Below are 20,390 nucleotides of genomic sequence, written 5' to 3'. Positions count from 1 at the left end.
GCTTACTTCGACCTCAATACAACGGGCAACAATTTTAAGATAACATAAAGAATTGACACTTTTTGTGCGCACATATTTGGTGTGATATAATCACTGAAACACCTTTGATAAGCAGCCACACATGAAAAAAAAACACCTAATTGAAGCACTCAAGGACAACAAAAGAGATTACTTTCTGAGAGGGGCTTTCAAGTGAGCATTGTTAGTTAGTTTCAATGAGGACTCACTCAGCAACAAGCCACTCAACAAGGAGACAATAGACATTTTACTGAATTTCTAGTGAAACTCCTCTTTATTTCTCCCTCCTAGTTTCTTAACTGTTTTTGTTCCTACAAAGAGATTACCTTCCACTCTTATCCCTTGAAGCATGCCCACTCGCAGGCCTATGTGCCACTTAAAGTAATCAAACTGCATTTACTGCATTATCACAAGAAGTAGACACAAAGCTTTCCTGGAAGAAAGCAGAGAGACAAACAGTGCAGTCACATCTTGCACACAAAGCCTCCCCCCTCTCTCTCTCTCTCTCTCTCTCTCTCTCTCTAACCCCACACTCCTCCACACGCATAACTCAGATTACCCTTTTTTGCAGGGGCACCATCTTATCCGGTGTGTCTCCGGGTGGAATGTGTACCCTCCGGAACCATCCAAATCCAGAAAATGTCCATCCAAAAGCAGCACAACAAGAAAAGCTGATGTTAAGTTAGTGGAGGCATCTACGAGAGATTTCCATATCCCAGGTGTCCAAGGCGGTGCAAGTGCAAATAAAGTGGGAGCGTCCCTGGGTGGGGAACAATGTCCGTTAACCCAACTCCCACACAATAACAAAGAAACCGAAAAAGTAGTTCCTGACTTTAGGACAGGCGAAGGAAATCCAAGAGAGCAGGGAGAGGAACCGATGCAACACTGGTTCAGTCTGAATCTGAGGCCAGGGCTGCCTTCAGCATTCAGGCTTAATGCTCCATCAGGCGTAAGGTGGAATAAGTGGGATGAGAGAGGAGGATAGTGAGAGAGAGAGAGAGAGAGAGCGGAAAAACAGAGGGGGGAGGTTTAAAAGGAGTGGAGCTGACAGTAGAGGCGGGATTACATGGGAGGAGATTAAATTTAAAAGAGGGGGGGGGACTCGTCCACACTGTTGGGACCCTGTCAACTCTGCCATTTACTATAAATTATATCTTGTAAAATACAGAATAAAATGAGCTTGTGATCTGAAATATGATGATTCACCCTGGGCTGGAATCTTTGCTAATATCAGATAAGATAGGAAAGGCAGTCTACTAAAATGGAAAAGTCATAAACAAAAGCAATTCTCCTGCTGCAGCAGAAAGAGCACATAAATAAATAATGAATCGCAGTGAGGCGAATGTATAAAGTCAGCAACACATTATGTGAAAGTGTGTCAGACAAGAGTACATAGTCTTGTAGTCTCTTAGCCCTTACATCAACTAGGAAGTCTACAAGTTTAAGTCTGTTTCACCCTGCCAGATGTGTCTTGTCCCTCCTCTGGTTCACACAGATATCCATCCAACCTTGGTTGCTGAGTTGGGCCTAAAACAACTGAACAAATGTGCAATGTGTATGTGTGATAACATTGCTTAATATTGCATAAATTATATATAATGAATAAAATAAACAAAAATGAAATCAACCTTATCTATGCTTATCTACTGTTCTTTATGTTTTACAATATCTCCATCCATAAGATAATGATGGATAAAGATAAAATATACATACAATGAGTTAGAAAGAATTGCTTGTTTACGTAAAATTATTTCTTATTTACTACAGTAATTCATACTATGTCGATGTGTTTGTTGCAAATGCTCATAGCTCTTTAATGAAATTGTAATTAATAACACAACCCTGATATGTAAATTAGGCCTAAAGAAGTACCATCCAAACAATTAACCCTGGTGACACCATTATTTAATACAGTCCATCCTATCTTTTACGTGTTGGGTACGTTGTTAAGCATGTGCTGATTTGCAGATGTGGAACATTCTGAATTTAGTGTTGCAAGTCTACGTCAGGTAAATAGTGTTGGCTTGATAAAGTCGTGCCATTGCCAAAGTCAATACATTACACTAAACTGAAAACTGTATAAATTGTAGGATTTAACAATACCTAACCTCATAGTCCACCACTACTTAAAAAAAAAAAGTTTGCTCTGATTGGTTGCTGTGTCCAGTCCTATTTCTATCTGCACCCATTGATGCAATGGTATTTTAAAAAAGTTAAATTAATAGAGAGCTCACTATAAAAACAGATACTTTGGGATTATTCCGTAAGCATTTAATCAATTATGTATATTTTGGAGACCTGATTGAACAAATGATAACGACTGACAGTGCTGATATAATCAGTTCTATAAGCCACACATTCTAGATGGAAACAGTTCTTTGATGACTGTTTGTTCTTGACTATAAACACAAATATTGCCAAACCAGACAGAGGTAAAGACACATTTTTACCTCCTTTATCCCTGTAGAAACGTTAAATCACCAGGGTGCATCTAAATCATTTGAATATTCCCAACCATTTTAGTACGGTGGAAAAAAACTCATCTCAAAACTCTCAAAATGATTCACTCACCAGTTACATAAGTAAGCGTGTGTGCTCTGCATACAAAGGAAAAGGTGTCTGGCTTTCTGTCACAGTTGGCCGAACAGTTACTAGACTCTACTTGATTTTTAAACCTGAAAAATGTTTTTTTTTTTGTAAACCTCCTCCTATGTGCCTGGTGCTGACTGATAACTCATGCCCTGCCTCCATTCTGTCATGTGCGGCCTCTGACACCTGACCTTGTGCCTGCAGGAGGGAGAACATGGAGGATCCCTGCAGGAAACGAACCAGCCCTGTTCTGCTTGTTATTGTATGACACAATCCCACTCACTCTGATGCACGTACTATTGTGGGAGAAAATAAATATAACCGCACAGCTAAATGTTTTTTATTATCTGGGAAATAGGGAGCAGGTTCAAACAGAGAACAAAGGCGAACCCAAGCGTTTACTAAATATATATGTATGTTGTTCATGTGCTGAAGGAAAACAAATACGTGCTTGTTTAAAGATCAGCCTGCTGACCTCCAACCCTTCCCAACTGGTGATGGAGATTATGGTGCAGTTTCATGTATTAAGACTGCCAGTTAATCTGAACTAATGCACATTATTTAGCTTCCAACCCAGATCACATCTCTTGATCCCACACACTGAGGGTCCATTGGCCTGCATACATACAACACAGAGTTCTTCTCTATCCTCTATGTTTAATATATATACATCAGAAGGACAAGTGTATGATACAGGTGTACCATGTTCTCTGGTGCAGGCAGAAACAGTCACATGTTAATCCCAGTCACTGTATTCACAAGGTTGCCAATTTTCCTCTGACATCACACTCAGGATGGGAGGAACAAATGTTTTTATAATTTTGTGCTGCTACGTTTCATGTTTTTACATAGCATACATTTAGGGGGATTATGTTATCAATCACCACTTCTACATATTGATCAGCAATTGAAAAGAAAACAGAAAGTTGATACCAGACCATATTTCAAGAACATATCTGAAAGCTCATTAGCGCCCAAAGGCTAAGACATGACAGCTAACATTCAACCAATTTCTAACTAACCTACTGTGAGCTAGCTAACATGTTCTGTAGCCAGGAGTTTACATAATTCTTATGGTATAATGTAAACGTTCAAAAGGTAATGTTAGCTAGGAAATGGTTGATTGCTAATATAGGGAAGCTAATGATGGCATCATAGCAATTCAAAGCCAACCTTACTGTTAGCTTGCTAATGCCTATTGAATCATTTAAAATCATCAAAGTAGGCTAAGAAGCGGCTGACTGTTAGAATTAGATAGTCTTAAACTATGCTAGCTAATGGGTAGTTTAATGTCGTTGAATGCAGCACAACATTATAAAAGAGTTTGAGATTTTCACCCTGAGCACGACGACAGAGGAACATGGCCGCTGTGTGTTTACAGTGAATGTTCTGGTTATCTTCTTCAGAAGCAAAGGAAATCAAAGTATCACTGGATTTAGATCATCAAATACATACATGTTTGGATAAAGACAAAGAATTACGTCATTTATTTCCTAATCATAGCTTTTTAAAAACAAGAGTAACCCCAACATTCCAGTTCTTCTACAAAGAAACAGTTATGACGCTTGACACCGAATGAAAACGCCTGAGTACAAAAAATAGAAGCAGATAAGTTCTGTTATGTCTTACAGCTCTTTTCTTTTCTGCAACAAGAGTAATGACAGAACGACTACAACATGACACAATCAACATCATGACAAACCCAATCTCTGGCACTTTAAGTAGCCCTCTTTGCGCTGCTGTTGGTGTAATTATTTCTATCCACAGATGGTTTCAAAGACACAAAGTCTGGAATAAATGTAAGAGCTGCTTTGTGACTTGACCACATATTTCCTAAGTATAGATAGACTTCCCATAATAATGCACCTGTCAGCGTGCAGGAATCCACACCACACTAAATAAGTGCTTTTTCACATGGTCATCTCTCTTATATAATGAGAACACGGCTCAAGAAGTCTAAAAACAGATCCAGTGATCATAGGTAGCCAGACACAAAGGAAGTTTGTAGAAACACCTACCAACAATGAGTGCATTGTTTTTAAAACCCCTGAACTGAAACTCCTCGGGACATTCCTTTTGTTATTCCAGCCTTCGCACCTCTGCAGAGGTCACATTGCTGCTCTGGTGATCACAGTAAAAATCAATAGGCCATTAAAAACACAAGAGTCAAGAAAAAAAAGAGTCATTCCGTGAGTAAACGGGTGGAAATGAAAAATAGGAAGTAGCTGACTAATCAGTTGCAAGATGAAAAAGGCTAAATGGAAAAAAAGATGTGAATGCAGATGTGAATCAGACATCAACAATAAAACACCTGCAGTATATCTAACACATGCTTAGAGTTTCAAATAAACAGTGTCCATTAAAGACGCGTGAAATAAGGGAAATATATCTATATGTATTACATTTGAAATTGTGTTTGAAAACTTCTCTAAGCAGATCTCTCATTAAATGAAATGATTATGTAAGAAGATGGGAGGATTTCACAGATGAGTGCTCAGTCTGCCTGAATGGTTTCTACACTCCCTCTACAAAGGTACAGCGTCGACACATGAAGTAAAAAGACATAATGGAAGGGAAAAAAAGTGGATTCACTTTTTAAACCATTAATCCCATTTAAAAATTGTCCATTACGATGCATTTAAATGAAAGTTAAAGAGACTTGACTTGGGTTAACTTTTGTTTTGCAACTAAAAAACTAGACTAAGTAGAAAAAATATATTTAACCTCCATCAAACTTTCTGATTGGGTCACTTGTGTCTACTTGAGTGAATTAACCACTAAAAGGAAACCAGTTAAGGCAAAGAAAGGCAGACGTCATGCAAGAGTGAGGGGGAATCCAGCAGAGAGGCAGAGGGGACAGATGTTCTGCTGGAGGGAGGACAATGAGACAGGAGGTCTTTCAGATGCTTTTGTCCTTTTTTTCACGGTTTAATGCATTGAGTTAGGACAGCGGATTAGGCAGCTGTGAAAGGGCTTGTCTGAAAATATCTTCCTGAAATACATAGAGTGCATGTACTGACCTGGAATTCATTAAATATTTAAATTGGGGCAAAATTTCCAAAAGCGATGATAGAAGTACTAATCGTGTCACACACAGATGTGTTTTTAGTCTTATCATCAAAGAGAAGGTTTGATTTTTTTTACTACCCACAAACGTCAACAAATCAATCCTCATTTGCTAAGCAAAATATATGCCCTGTTGTTTTTAGTTTCATCATTTGTTCGAGTCTCCAAAACAAACAGTCACTGTTATACGAAAGGGGAAAATAAATCACTGAATAAAGTTTCAAAAGCCCTTTTCTGATTGCGTCTCAACCGTCATTACGTCTTTGCATGTTCATATCAATACCGCAACGGCATATAATTTGTACACAGTCAGACACACACACACACACACACACAGTGCTGCGCTCCCCCGCGGGCTCCACCTATCCAGTCTCTGCCCACAGAAGTTTCTTGTTGCGCTGAACTAAAAAGAACCGGAAAGAAAATCAGGAAGATTTGGAATGAGCAATCTCTTCTATTTTAACTGACACTTGCTGGGTCTGTACACAATCCCTAAAACCGACATGATTAACACAAATGAGTTTTTGTTGCTGTGGTCTCAGCTGACAAGCCCCAAAAACTGCAGTTAGAATGGAAAGGTTGAGAAAGAGACTTCTATCATCCAAAACTGTTTATTAGACTTTGAGTGTCCTGCCAATTCTAATAATTGACAAAAAGCTCGATTGTTCTTGCACATGAAGCCCTGGGATATGAAGTGAAGGGAAAGTGGCAGAAAAAAAGACTGATGCTCTGGCGTTAGTTCCCTAGACACAGCAGAGAGATGACTCAGAGTCGTGCAAGTACAATCTACAGTCGTCCATGAGCTGGTCAATGCAGCTCTTCACGCTGTCTGGCAACAGTGGGCGTCCAGCAGCAAGAACAAATATTTAGTGGGAGATGCCAAACCCTCTCTGAAACACACTCAGGGCTTTGTACGAGAAAGTGAGGCGGAACAATGCCTCCATAGCCCGATGTAACCTCTGAGTCGGAGAGGAGTCTCTGGAAAAAAATAAATATTAAAAGCATCCTCGCTCACACAATCACACATTAAACGAAGACTGATGGTCAAGTGCTCAGCTGCTGAATTGCTGCCCTCAGCTATTTCTCTTTGGATTATTAAAGGCTGAGACGGGTTTGTTAGCGCTCGAGCCCACCCACCCAGTTGAGGATTTAACACACAAATGAGAAAATGAGCTCTTGTTGTAACAGACTCAAGATTTAAAATGAGCAAAAGGGGAAGAAAATCTATGTTGATGCAAAAACGCAACACATTTTTTTCATCTCCTATGCTAATTAGGGTCTGGATGACTAAAGCTTTGCTAGATACCAGCGCGTTACTAAGAACTGATCAGACATTTGCTAATAGTCTTTCACTATTAATATAAGGATCAACCATCAACTGCCTGATGTTTGTTGAAGTCTATGCAAAATAGTACTCCGATAGAACACAAAAATCACACACTCACAGGAAACTACACACATTTACTTGCTAAAACACACTTCAACTTTCTCCAAAATATGAACAGCTGTTTGGCCCAGTGTGCAACCTTATGTGTAAGAGCTCTTGTTTGCATGCCGTGTCGATATTTATAGAAACAACGCCTCTGCTGCTCTGAAATTTAAGAATGTGTGTTGGTGTACTCACACGTGTCTCATCCTCCTGTGCCCATAAAACTTTTTTTTTTTTTCTGAAGGCCTGCATGTTGCATGCTGGACCCTGGTTGCTTTTTTACACCGCTCTACCTCTACTCTTCATGTATGAGTAGTCCTTTCACTTGGATAAGATTCATAGCCTACTAAAGGGGGGGTTAAGCAACAGGAAATTGCTTCTGTGAGTCACAGTAACTGGAAAGGTTGACAACTCATTCATGGACATCAAAAAGACAATCGAACTGCGGTGTTCTGTGCAGCATCTGATTTAACTGGCTTCTAATGACTCTACAGTGGAAGACCTTCTCTTGTCATATTTTACAATACAAACCAAAGACGTCCTGTGACTGGCAATCAAAACTGACACTTCAGGAGAAAGTTCACATTCTAACTTTACTAAACATTTCAATTTTCATTTTCAAATTTGAGTCTGTAAGTGCTACAGACTGCTTCAGGTAGTTTGCAAAAGAAGATCTGGATTTCAATCAGTGTTTAGCTGATGTCTTATTGAACTGCTGGTACAGTAATTTTATGTAGTCAGGAAAGCAGTCTATGGAAGTATGATTTGCCCAAAGATGTATGGTCGATTAATGGTCAAAGAAAAAGGCTGCATGTCGGCTTTGTACAAAGCAGCTATCTTGCTAAAACACCAAAACTACAGACTAAAATGCTGGCTTGTCATCTAAATAAGGAACAGGAGGCACTGCAGACAAGGTGCAATGTCAAGTGTAAAACTTTATCCGTCTGCAATCTACAAGTTAAGAAGGCTTTTTACCAGGAGTCAATAAATGATGAGATGATGAGATCAGACAGCAAGATTTTTCCAGCGAAAAATTAGGTGTTATGTGCTTTTATTACTTTGATGCATGAAAGCTCCTGAGAGGAACTTCTGGTTTCCATTGTTTTGGCGCCCACTCTGGAAAAAGCGGCACTGCTTAGCTCTTTTTGATCTTGTCTTGTACATGTATACGTAGTGTTTTCTTTTAAATCTCACCCTGCTTTCTTTTAACAGTCTTAACACAACACTCACTTTGAATCTTTGCGACAGAAAATATAAAGAAAGGCAGTTATTTTGGGAACCTGCTGTTATTCACTTTGTCTGACACCTACCCTGTGTCAGTGGTAACAAGCATTAAAATGTACTATATAGAAATGATCTCTTCATGGATGGTGTTGGTAGCATTTGTAGGTCACATAGAGACATCAATATCTTTCATAACCAGCTAAAATCTCCTCACAGGAGCTTTAATAAAACTATTCAGAAGTGAAGGAGGGGGGTTGGGTAACGCAACATTACGAACTTTTAGCAGGTCAATTCAAATTCTTTTCAAAAATGATGTAGAACAGAGTCTTTGTTGCTGTTGCAGGATAAACAGTATTGTATGTTTTTTTTAATAAAAAGAACAAATCTCAAGAACCTCTGCTCACTTACAGCACTGATCATCTTCATCTGCAGTAGCACCTGTAGATACTCGTCACAAGGAGTCAGCTCTTCCCTCCGCTCTTCCTTATCCGATATCACAGAGTAAACACTGTCCAGAAATACAAAAAACTCACTTTTTCTGCGTAGCATGGTCACAGTTTTCATGCGACGAAAAAGTATAAAGAAGGAGCCTCGACCAAAGTTAATCCGCCTCAAAGGAGTACCAAGTACAAGCCCTAGTCAGGCAAAGGAACTGTTGACAGATGTCATACAATAATGCAAAGGACGGCCCCAAAAAGGGCATAAATCCTGGTGATTCCTAATCCAAGACCATATCCACCAATTGAAGCAGAACTAAAGAATGAAGTTTGAGGACAACAGAAATGTTGTAACAAGAGCAGCACTTGATCAAATGACGTTTTTTAATCTGATTACTACACCTCCCTCTAACTACTTTACCAGACCAATGGGACGCCGTTATGCTATAGAATAATCCTCCTGACCAGCAAACACATGTTAGCCATTGTTCTTGCTGACACGTTTTTGTTGCTTTTTTTTCTAAAGAAAAAGCTCTTTAACTCTTACGTAACACACTCTCTGGATTTAAAGACATCTTAGTATGTATAAGAGCTCCTTATACTTTATATTATTATTTGCAACAACGGCGAGCTGAGGGCTTCAATCAAACTGTATCCCTCAATTTAAATTACCTTATTCAAGACAAAGCAGATTTGCCTTTGGCCATCTGTTGTCCTGGGAGATTGTTCACATTATTGGATAATGATGAATGAGTCAAGAGGGGTAGGGCTGCAACTTAAAGTTTGTTTTCATTGTTGGTTAATCAGCCCATTATTTTCATTGTATGATTTTAAAGATATTTAAGAATAGTGAAAAATGACTTTCAGCGTTTTCCAAAGCCTAAAATGACATCCTTAAATATCTTGTTTTGCGCACAACCATATAGGAGGCACAGTTGCAGCTCCACATACACAGTCACACATGCACACACACACACACAGCGCTGCACTCTCCTGCTGGCACCACCAATCTCACCTCACCTCACCTTACTACCTCCGAAGATGGCACAGTGGGGGGGATCACTTCTTCCCCCCATTATGCCTCTGCTACACTCAAATTGAAGGCGAAACATCAAAGGAACATAAATATCACACCTTGAAACGGAGGTCTGAATAAGGCTATATTTAGCATTTTATGTAAAAGTTTGCAACTAACCAATTTCCCATTCGTCGTTGAAGCTTTAAAGTTGATTATTTTTGAGTAACTAAATCCATATCAGTAAAATGAGATTGTTAGGGTGAGTGTTTGGGGAGAAAAAGTTGCTACTGACTTCATGTTCTCACTTTAAGCTGCTAAAGTGTTATACCATGTTTGAGGTCTGTTTAGCAGCAACTCATTATGGATTAATTCTATCAGCTAGTAAGTACCGGTAACAAGAAATCACAGAACAAAAATGCAACGCTGGGTCTTTTTGAATTAAATTGTATTTTTCCACTGTAAAATATTCCAGTCATTATGTATCTTTGTAATATTCATTAAAAGAATCGAAACAGATCTACAAGGTGAATCTCAGGCCAGGGCTCTCGAGTAATGTGCTGCCATGACATGTCTCATGTGAACCTTTCTGCTGAAGAAGCCCCCCCCATGATTTGAACATAATCACTACATGTTTGCATTGGGTTAAAATGGTAGCTTTGTGATTACTATACTTCCTTGCCAATAGGTGTCAGTGTTGAGAGATAATTATACAGCAGATCTACTGTGAAGGAACTCAATATTAAGGAGGAAAAATCACATAGGAACAAACAGCAGCAATATATAATTAAGTGTGCTGGCAGACATGATGGCAGTAAATGAGAGGCTAGATTAAACATATTTGTGTTTTATGTGTTTTACACTCACACCAGAATGTCAGGCTTGCTAACAGTTCATAAATAGATCCGTGTGACACTCTGCCCTTTTTCTGTCCATGTCATGTAAGGCTGCTCGTCTTTCCTTTGCTATTTACGCACTACAGCTACAGGCTGATGAGAGCAAATCTAGCCTCAGTCAGAACAACTCCATTCTGATACCTGGTATAACATAAACGGTTGATCTCAAACAATGACACTTACTGAGTAAATGTAATTAAGGCCTGTATAAGGCAATAAGTATGCATGCATCTACTGTGGTCATGACATTCCCTCAGATTAATGTTAACATTACAAAGTATGGCCGAATATTAACATTAACTCCTTTACATTTGCTTAAGTATCTTCCAATCTAAAATAAATATTTTTGTTGGCTCTGATAACACTTTAGTGCACAGTAATGCTTAAGAGGCTCCAGTGATTGAGCAAACGTATGCCGGATCTCCTACATTAAGAGACACCATGGAGAACCTGCAAGTAAACTCAGACAATACCAGCGTACCGGCATAGGTAACTGCATTGAAATTTACCATAAAAAAATGTTCTGTTGAGGTATGACTTCATCTGGTCCTTCAACTTAAGTTTCTCTCGTGATGTGTGTTTTGTTTGGGGCATGAGCTGTGGTCGTGGCCTCTTTTGGAGGTTATGAAACCGCTGTTGCTACAGAGGAAAGTTTACATACGCAAGTCAACAACAACTTAAAATGGCAAAAGGACTTCGATTGGTTTGGTCATCTTGAGGTGATCAAGGTCACACACTCGTTGGCCAAACATCCAGCTGAGCCGTATTCATTGACATATGCTGGATTTAATTGTTAGTATTTAGGCATCAAGCAATAAAGGCAAATCAACACCAATGGTGTGTTTAGAATTATTTCGTGAACTAACTGGTGCTGATCAAATTAAGCTGCATTCAAACATCCTTTCTAAAGGACACGTGGTGGGCAAGCGACGCATGTTATCTGTCTATGTCCAATAGCCCTGGAAAAACCAGTAACATCAACTACCTACTACTACACTTCCTCTTCTAACACCGAACTCACTTTGTTGTTTCAGTTTCTCTGCTGCTTTTTATGCAGCAGGGCTGGACAGTTTGACATATATGTTGCACATGCTACAAGAAAATTGTTCTGTGCTGTGAATCATTTTACCTCATCGCACCGGTGAAATGGGAGGCAGAGAGAGAGAGAGAGAATAAAAGTAACATTACAGAGTGATTTGATGTAAATTGAATCCCCTGATGGGTTAAGTGCGGAAATGGTTTGGCTCGGTGCCACTTCAGCTATAGTGCAGCATGGATTATTATCTCAATTACAACAAGTCCACCTGCTGAAGGTGTGTTTAAACCAATGTTTTGCTGTCTTAAGTCCAAGATGATTAAAAGAGAAGGGCTGATCCTGATCCTCTTTTATGCTACAAGACTATCAACCTATGTAGCAAAAGTTAACATGCAGCCCTGTTAGCTTTTTGTTCAGCATTTTATTTCAAATTAAAGCTTTTATTTGTCTCCGGTAATAACAAATGGTTTAATGCTGGTGCTAGAATATAAACACTTATTATTATTGTCTCAGGGATTGGCTCAGAAGAAGACTTTCATCATTGAGTGTGTAATTTCTGTAACATCATGTTAAGGATGATTGGGGTGGGGTCTTGATTTTGTTGACAGCGTAATCCGTTTTTCAGACAGGTTCTCTGAATTGTGTGGCAGCCCTTTCACTCCACCCTGACATCACTCATATCAGGATGAGTAAAGGTGGCACTCCTTCAGAGGCTTCCTGACACTGCAAGCAGGCTGATCTTCTTGGAATGACTCAGATCTGTGTGTTTGACGGCAGTAATTAATAAGGCCATTTGATCATTTAAAATGTCCTCACATCACACATACTGCCTTATTATAAGTAACACCTAAATGCACAAGGTAGTCCAGCTAGTGAGAGGGCTACTGCAGATTCAGTAATGAAACACAGTGATGCACTCCCTAGGAGGCCTCTTCAGGCCCACGCAGCTTTTAAATAATAAGAAAAATGTGAGGTTAACTCCTCCTCTATTTGATCTAAAATCAAGAACACTTGAGCATCATTTTTGAAAACAAGCTTTAACTTGAAGTTTCCATTAACATCATTCAAACAATGGCAATTACAGAAAAGGAAAAAACAATGAGTCTGTGGGATGAGAGGGGCGGGGAGAAAAGAGAAAAAACAGTAAATTAAATAAGTAGGAAAAAAAGGCGAAGAGTGGGCAGGAATAAAAAAAATAAAAAAAAGGCTGGACCTATCTTCAACAGAAAGATTAGGTCCAAGCAGTGGGAGACAAATGTGTGGTAACTGTGCAGCTGCAAGAGCCAGTTCTCATTGCGGCTTGGAATCTCTTCACATTAAGCAGCCATAAAGTAAGTGTTAAGAACATGCTCAGTGACCACATGGGGTATCCCTTTAATATGAGGAGGTTTAAGGAAGCACAAAAACGAACCACTGCTGTCACACAAGCAGTAAAACCACTGCTTCTTGGCCCTCAGTAACATCCCTAGATGGAGAACTGGGACACAAAGCTGATCAAATCTACAGTAAGCATCTCTAGCACATTATAAGAGACACCACATGCCGTGTTCGCTGAAGCAAACGTGTGCTGTCACATCCATTTCCTCCTTTGGAACTGAATTATTTTCATGTTGTTAGCTAAGTTTCCCTGTTTTTGCAGTCATATCAGTACACTGTGAATTTCCCCGCCTTTTGAAAACAGCGTTATTGTCTCAAAGCTACATATTAGTCAAGCTTTAGAATAAATATCATCCCATTTTGAATGTGTACCACCTGCTTAGTTTTTTGGTAGTTTTAAATAGTTACCCTTGTCTATCTATGTGCATGCTTTTATTGCTAACATCACTTGTTTATAATCCTCACATTTTTTCTCTACAATGAGGGAAACTTTTAAAGGCTTAACACTTTAAAGCATTTGTAGTTTTAATGGAGATGTTGCAAGAAAGATTGCAGCCCTTTGTTCACCGTCCTCCATGGTTGTAAAACAGCCTGGCAATCTCCTTGCTAGTGTTACTCCATTCCGGTGTTGAAGAAAAATCAATGCTGTCACAAGCCTCCGAACAAATGACACTTACAGGAGAACAATGTCGCCCCAATTAAAAGAACATGGAAGGCAGTGAGGTTCAGGTGACAATAAGTCAGAGCTCATATGGCTGAGACCTGAATAATTCCTACTGTCGCAGCGCTAATTAGAGGCGTTGCAAAGACTTTACAAATAACAGTAGAGGCATGACTAAAGATTAGAGGCTGCAACAGTCTGTGGTTGGAAGGATTGAGTCACCTTTTTAGGGACAAGATGACAAAACAGCTCAGACCTCTGCTTTTCTTTGCTTGGAGGAAGTTGAAGGACAACGCATGTCTCCAGAAAACGCCCAATCAAGAAAATGTCTGTCAATCTTTTAGTGTGTAAAACATAAAACAATGGGGTACTTTTTCCACCTCAGATTCAGATGTGTCATTTCTACCAATATGTTTTTTTTCTTAAATTATACTACGAATTACAAAGTATTACTATGCTTTGAGTATCCCAATATACAATACATTGTGTTGATAATACCACCCTGTATCAAGTAGTTTGTGACACAACATTCTAAATCTGTAAATGTGATTACTGTAACTGGGCAAACACTGCACTGGCAAAAAATAAATGTAGAGGTTTAAACTATTAATAAAACATTGAACAAATCCGTAAAATACATTTTAAAACATTATGTCAATGTTTTGCATCATGACAAGAATTGTCACATTTAAAAATATATATTTTTTTCAATTAAGTTATTCATCACCAAGCGAGGAAGTGTTTGCAGTACAGGTTCACAAATATTCAGCATGAATTTTAAGATGTACAAAAACTACTCAAAAACTGAAAACTATAGGCTTTGCAGTCAAATATGAGACCAGATAACATGTTGAAAGTCTGAAAGCAGAAGTAGTCAAGGGATTGTCCCATTGTCTTACATGTTTCACTTTGAACTTTCTTGGTTTGAATACCCCCTCACCCATCCCCCTCATCCTCTTTTCTTTTTGATACCCACTCCCTGGGGTGCTGTCTAGGGCTTACAGATCAGATCCATTCATTACTATTTTACCATCCTGGAGGTTCAAAGAATGAGGTGAAGACTATGGGACTCAGGGTGGTATCACTGAGTCAGCAGGTGGGTGGTGATGAGTGTGAGATTTAATGGGTGCTTGCAGGGGTTTCAGTTGTAATTTGCCAAAAGTTTCAGTCTCTGACCCCCTCTGAGTCCAGCCAGTGCACTGACAGAAGGAAACAAGCTAGCTCGGGTTTCGATTCCTGGAGGTGCCTAGAATGTCAATTGAGCAGCAGGGGGAAATAGAGTGGACCCTGGGGGGAGCCTGAGCCAAGACAGCAGAACACAGTGAAAAAGTCGGTCTAAAGCCAGTCTGTTTGAGGCTCGAGACGACACTTCCAGGAGATGCAGCTACAAATGAAATCAACAAATTCTAAGAGCAATCAGTTTTGGTTGTACTTTTATGCCTTTGGTCCCTCTGGCAAAGACTGGAGCACCACTTAATGATGTGAGAGAAAACAAGTGGTGTTTCAAAGGTCTCTCCAGACGATACAACTTTCCCCTCTCAATGGGACTATGGGAGTGTCCCTGCCTTCTATACAGGTTGGACTCAAAAGACACCAGTTCATCTGATACTTTAGTTACTAGGTAGTATCTTTATTTTCCAATTTAATTAGTATTGGGAAAACAAATATTGCGTTAAGTTACCTTTTTTATTGGAAATTTTGTTGCAACCAAATTCAAAGTAAATAAGACAGTCTGAGAAATGCTGATGGGACCTTCTTTTAATGTTGAAAGCTCCTAACAACCTCGACCTGTATTACAGTTTCCGACTAAATTACATGCAATGGACTATTACAGGGATGAATGAGGAGTTCAACTGGAACAAACAAATCTAGTTAGTAACTTATTGTCACATTTTGAAAAAAAGCTAAATTTGTATTTAACATTCCCTTGATAATTTTACGATAAAAGATGGAATACTCCGTGTATTGAGCTACATTGCCGAACAAATATTTGAGATCCTCTGCTGTATTTATATTTTTCGCCTTACTCCTAGTGCCGACAGTTTGAAACACTCCACACACTGCAGCACTCGTTTCATCAGCTGTCCCCAATGGCAAGACGACGTCTATTCACGCCTCAACTGACACCGTTATGTGGTTCAATTAGAGACCACACAATTTGCTCAGTGTTCTAAAGCCAGTGCCAGTGACTCCCAAGCAGTTGGACTCACCTTGAGCTGCTGCTCTTTGAGATGAGTTTCAGCCTTGTCCATGTCGCCTCTTTAAGTGATGTGACAGGGAAAGATAATTTTGCTTCCAATGGACTATGACATTTCGTGGAGTCTGCCATCTGTGGGTAGCTTACATCCAGTTTCCAAATGAACCACTCTGATGAAGTGAAACATTCAAGGTGTGTCATCGTGGGAAGGTTAAGTAGTAACTTGGTTTTATATACAGCCAGAGGATACGTTTCATCTTCCTCTTTTTTAATGTAAGGGAGAATGTGCTGCTGTTAATTGGTCTGCAGATATCTTCATCTGTTACATTTTCCTTGACAAATTAACTTTTGCCTGTTTGGTGGCACCGATCTGCTGTTAAGAGTACAAGTCCCGGCACCAAAGCCACAAGAGGACGTACTTGTGAGATGTCGTGGTCAACCAGAGTAATAACTTTCTACAAGCACTAATAAGTGAAATGCCTCGTCCTTTATAATTTCAAATTTTGTGGCCCTTGTTCCGCTAAGAAACAGTCACATGTTTCACCACACTTGACTTCCTTCTTCCTCGGTTGCACTTGTGCATAATGACTCTTTTGGAAAGGCTTCTGGGTCCTTCCTTACTGAGAACATGTGATGTTTATTAAAAAAAAAAAAGAACTTGCATTTCTGAGAATATGACCTAGACTTCGCGATCTCTCTGTACCTTAAAGTACTCTGCAGAAGAATATAGTGTGCTTAATGCTCTGAGTTCTTGCAGGTCAGTGGCGACTGAATTTGACTTTGCAAAAGACAGCTCTTCAGCACAAGAGTGTCCTTAAAGAAAACAATGGTTTCATGACTTCTGTTGGTACCTTGTTGGTAATGCTAGAGGTGGGGATGGTTTTCAAGGCAGCAAACATTCCTACTTTCTCCAAGTGTGCGCAGTGAAGAGAAGACTATAAAAAGCTTTTATGCTGAAGCAAAAGTATTCAAAATGTTGGGGACTTGTCAACTAAGTGTAGTTATGAAGCCTAAACAATTACCATGCAAGCCATAACCTAATCAACATTTGCTATTTCAAATCAAATAAGGTAATAGTTAGACCAAGGCCAGCTTAGACTCTCTTGTGTATCTACTGGAGTTTCTGAAGTAATACACCAGTACTGGGGTAAAATATCAGTGCAAGGTCTACTCGCAATACCTCACAGCTCGGAACAGAGTGGTTGAGAAATCATGCTCGACTGTGACTTCACTTCCTGATATATCTTTTACTTTCCTGTTTGCAGCAAGACGACAGGATGAGCGTGATAAAATGTGTTGTGCATGTGATACCTCATCCTTCATCTGTCATGTTGCACCATAGCATCCCTATCAAAACTGGGAAGCAGCTAAGCTCCAAGAATTTGAGGAATTGGTGTGTATTTCAAGATCAATGTTAGGTGGTAACGTTAAGGTTTTGGATTGTTAGTTGGACAAACTATTACACATGTAGATATCACTTTGGACTCTGGATAATATTTATAATAACTTTTTTCACCATTTCAGACATTTTGGGGACCAAATCTATCAACTTGTAATAACAAGTTCTCCTTGGTTACAGCCCTATTAGACGTACTTGTAGCCTTACCCACCACATCCTGTGCTCGCTCTACAAAAAACCATGACTGCTGTCATAGAAACAGCTCTCGTGTTTAGTACCTGTTTTTACTATTTGATTCGATTGGGGCAACAACAAAATAAGCTGCGTTCATTCTCCAGTGGCAACAGCCACCTGTAGAGAATCGCTGTTCTTTGTTTGCAGCTCTACTGCAGGACTAGGATTAAAACAACAAGTGTCTGGATTCCATTCAACCTGCTACGAAAAAAAAACGAGCAGGCATCTGGTTGTGATACATTATTCTAAACGCTCAGCCGGTTTTAAAGAAACTTTCAAATGTTTTCCAGACTTCTGAAATACCTTGAGGCTATGTTTTGCATGAGTACCTGGGCAGCAATTTTTTCAGTCATGCGTTGCAGGAGTAGAGTCAAAATACACTTACATCACTGGTTAAAATGCAAAGAATGTTGAGTACTGGTGGTTTGCTTTTTTTGAACTTTGGAGCAGGTAAATTACTGGAGAATTCAGGGGAGAACCTCCCCCTCCTTCTTTTCTTAGAAAGGAAAACACATCCCTTATTTAACTATCTCCAGACCCCTTTACTGATAAACAGAGAAGAAAACATCTAACTCAAACTCACTTTAGACAGTATCAGGGAATAAAGAGTCCAACTTTACCTCAAGTATTTGAGGCCATGTGTTGTGGGTCCGTACATTCAAATAAAGCAAAGATTGTTCAATTTAGAAATCAATGTCACCTTAAAGGTAAGCAAAAAGTTTGAGCAAATAAAACAGGACCTTTTGCAGGTAAAGATCTACTGAACATTGTAACAACAGGGCAGCACCTCTTCCAGGCAGTTTGCCAGCACACATACAGCAGAATGACAGCTTTTCCGATGCATCATTTCCGCCACAAAATAACAACACGCGACACTGAAACAAAACCCTTGACAACAGGAATTTCACGCGCCACAAGTGCTTATTACCACGTCGTAAAAATAGTTAGACACAGCCCTAGTCCTGTAATCTTGAACGTATGAATGCTTCAGTCTACAACACTTTGTCCTTAACATGAGGGTCTGAATATGGGGGAAATACCACTGATACAGTGGCTGGCTTGATAAGAGCTACTACAGGGTTATAAGAAGTTCAGCAATCCTCAAAAGTGAATTTGAGCAGGATAAAAAGTGACATCATGGCATAGGAATTTAAAATAGGAAGGTCACTGAGGTTCTACTTAGAAGTATTCTGTTGCTCACCATGAGAGAGAGGTTTTAGCATAGCGCGACAAACCAAGTCAAATATGAGAAATATTTAAGGCCATCCTGGATTCTTGTGATTCAGAGGCAAGTGTGGTGGTACAAGCTCAAGATGTATTATTCAGTCAAAAGGCATGCTATTTTTTTTAAAAGGGACAAAAAAATATATATCTGTGACTACAAGTCAATTTCCTTAACATGTGGTGGCACACGCTAAAAGAGTTGTTCACTGGTTATGTCAGGTGAATTATATTTTTGACCACCTGTAAACCAAAGTGGTTCACACAAACATATCTCAAATAAGTACAACGTCAATGCATTGTATTAATCATGATACTGGAGTCGACAAAATAAATATGTATGTGGCTAGCCAAGTCTACTTCCACCATATGTGGTGGTAGAGTCTTAAGATGAATCATTCAGTCAAAAGAAATTAAATTTGTGGTTAATTCTGTGTTTCTGTTTACAAATCCAAATAGTTATCATTATTTAAATGGATGTAGGCCTAAATAAAATAAACATGAATAGCCTACAGATATCTTCTTTGCCCTTAATACAAAGCCTACAATGCCATAAAAAGGGTAATTCTGCATTAATTATTTTACTTCTGGTTGTATTTTGACTGCATGACTATTAGTTATAACAGAGTATTTACATTTTTCGATATGGAATTACAACTTTTAGCTTATAGGCTACTTACAGTAAAATACCTGGATGCCTTTCACTATTGCTGTTTACCACATTTTGTAGGCTAATTAAAAAAAAAAAAAGCCTACTACCTAGGTAGGTATTTCAGACAAGTTGACCTTATCTATTTCCTCTACTGAAAGCAACAACACAGCCTGTGAAATAGCCTTACACATTATGTTCAGCTTTTGCCACAGATGTGAAAACACACATGACAGCAACAGTTTAACATATACAGCCTCGATAACTTTGCAGCACAACATCTACGATATGAGGGGGTGTGTACAAAGCGTGGTACAGAAACTGCGAAAAAAATACTAACTGAAATGGATGGTTAGCTGTAGCCAACTAGCTGCATGATGTCATACCGACAATTAAAACGAAATGTATCACAAGTCACCGTGGCTACAATCCATAAACCTCAGTGATTAGCGCTACAAATGAGTTGTGTCACGTCACAGAGGCTGAACAGTGAACACCCCGCAAAGCGGCGCACATCAAAGTCGTTTAAGCGGCAAACATGGATACACACACTGCGGTCTGTAGACCCGTTAGGTCCTCTACAATAATAGACATTCAAGTGCACCGAGACTCACCCATAGCTCTGACCCCCAGCTCATGGTTTCAGTACGATGTCCTCGGAATAATCCACAACTCGTATGAGGTGTTTTCAGCGCACACACAGCGGCAGACGTGATTTTTTTTTTTCTGCGCCTTGTTTTGGTATTATCCTGTCAACCTGCCTCTCTGGAGAAAAGATGGGAGGCCTCCAAAACACTCGTAGTTTTCTCCCGAATTCAAAGTCTCATCCTGTCTGATGCAAGATGGCCAGGAGCTGCAGCACAATCTTCAAACAAGATAGTCTCTTCGCTATATGCAGACAGCTCGCGCGGGTACCCGCTTCGACCCAATGACAGCTGCTGC

General features: G+C 39.5%; 1 protein-coding gene across 2 annotated transcripts in view; it reads right to left on the bottom strand.

Moving 5' to 3' along the window:
- LOC110000216 (formin-binding protein 1) overlaps window positions 1-20,390 on the bottom strand; it is a 68,581-nt gene extending 48,191 nt beyond the window's left edge. Inside the window, exon 1 of one of the 2 annotated variants that reach the window (XR_010668974.1) lies at window positions 20,063-20,390. The gene's annotated coding sequence lies outside the window, so the exon portion shown is untranslated. Of the gene's footprint in view, window positions 1-577; window positions 983-20,062 lie in introns of those variants that run through there. The other variant, XR_010668975.1, reaches the window with a different exon arrangement.

Source organism: Labrus bergylta, chromosome 17 (genome assembly GCF_963930695.1).
Source record: "Labrus bergylta chromosome 17, fLabBer1.1, whole genome shotgun sequence".
In the NCBI taxonomy this organism is placed as follows: domain Eukaryota; kingdom Metazoa; phylum Chordata; class Actinopteri; order Labriformes; family Labridae; genus Labrus; species Labrus bergylta.
Note: the sequence above shows the minus strand (reverse complement) of the source record. Positions and strands in the feature narration are given on the sequence as shown.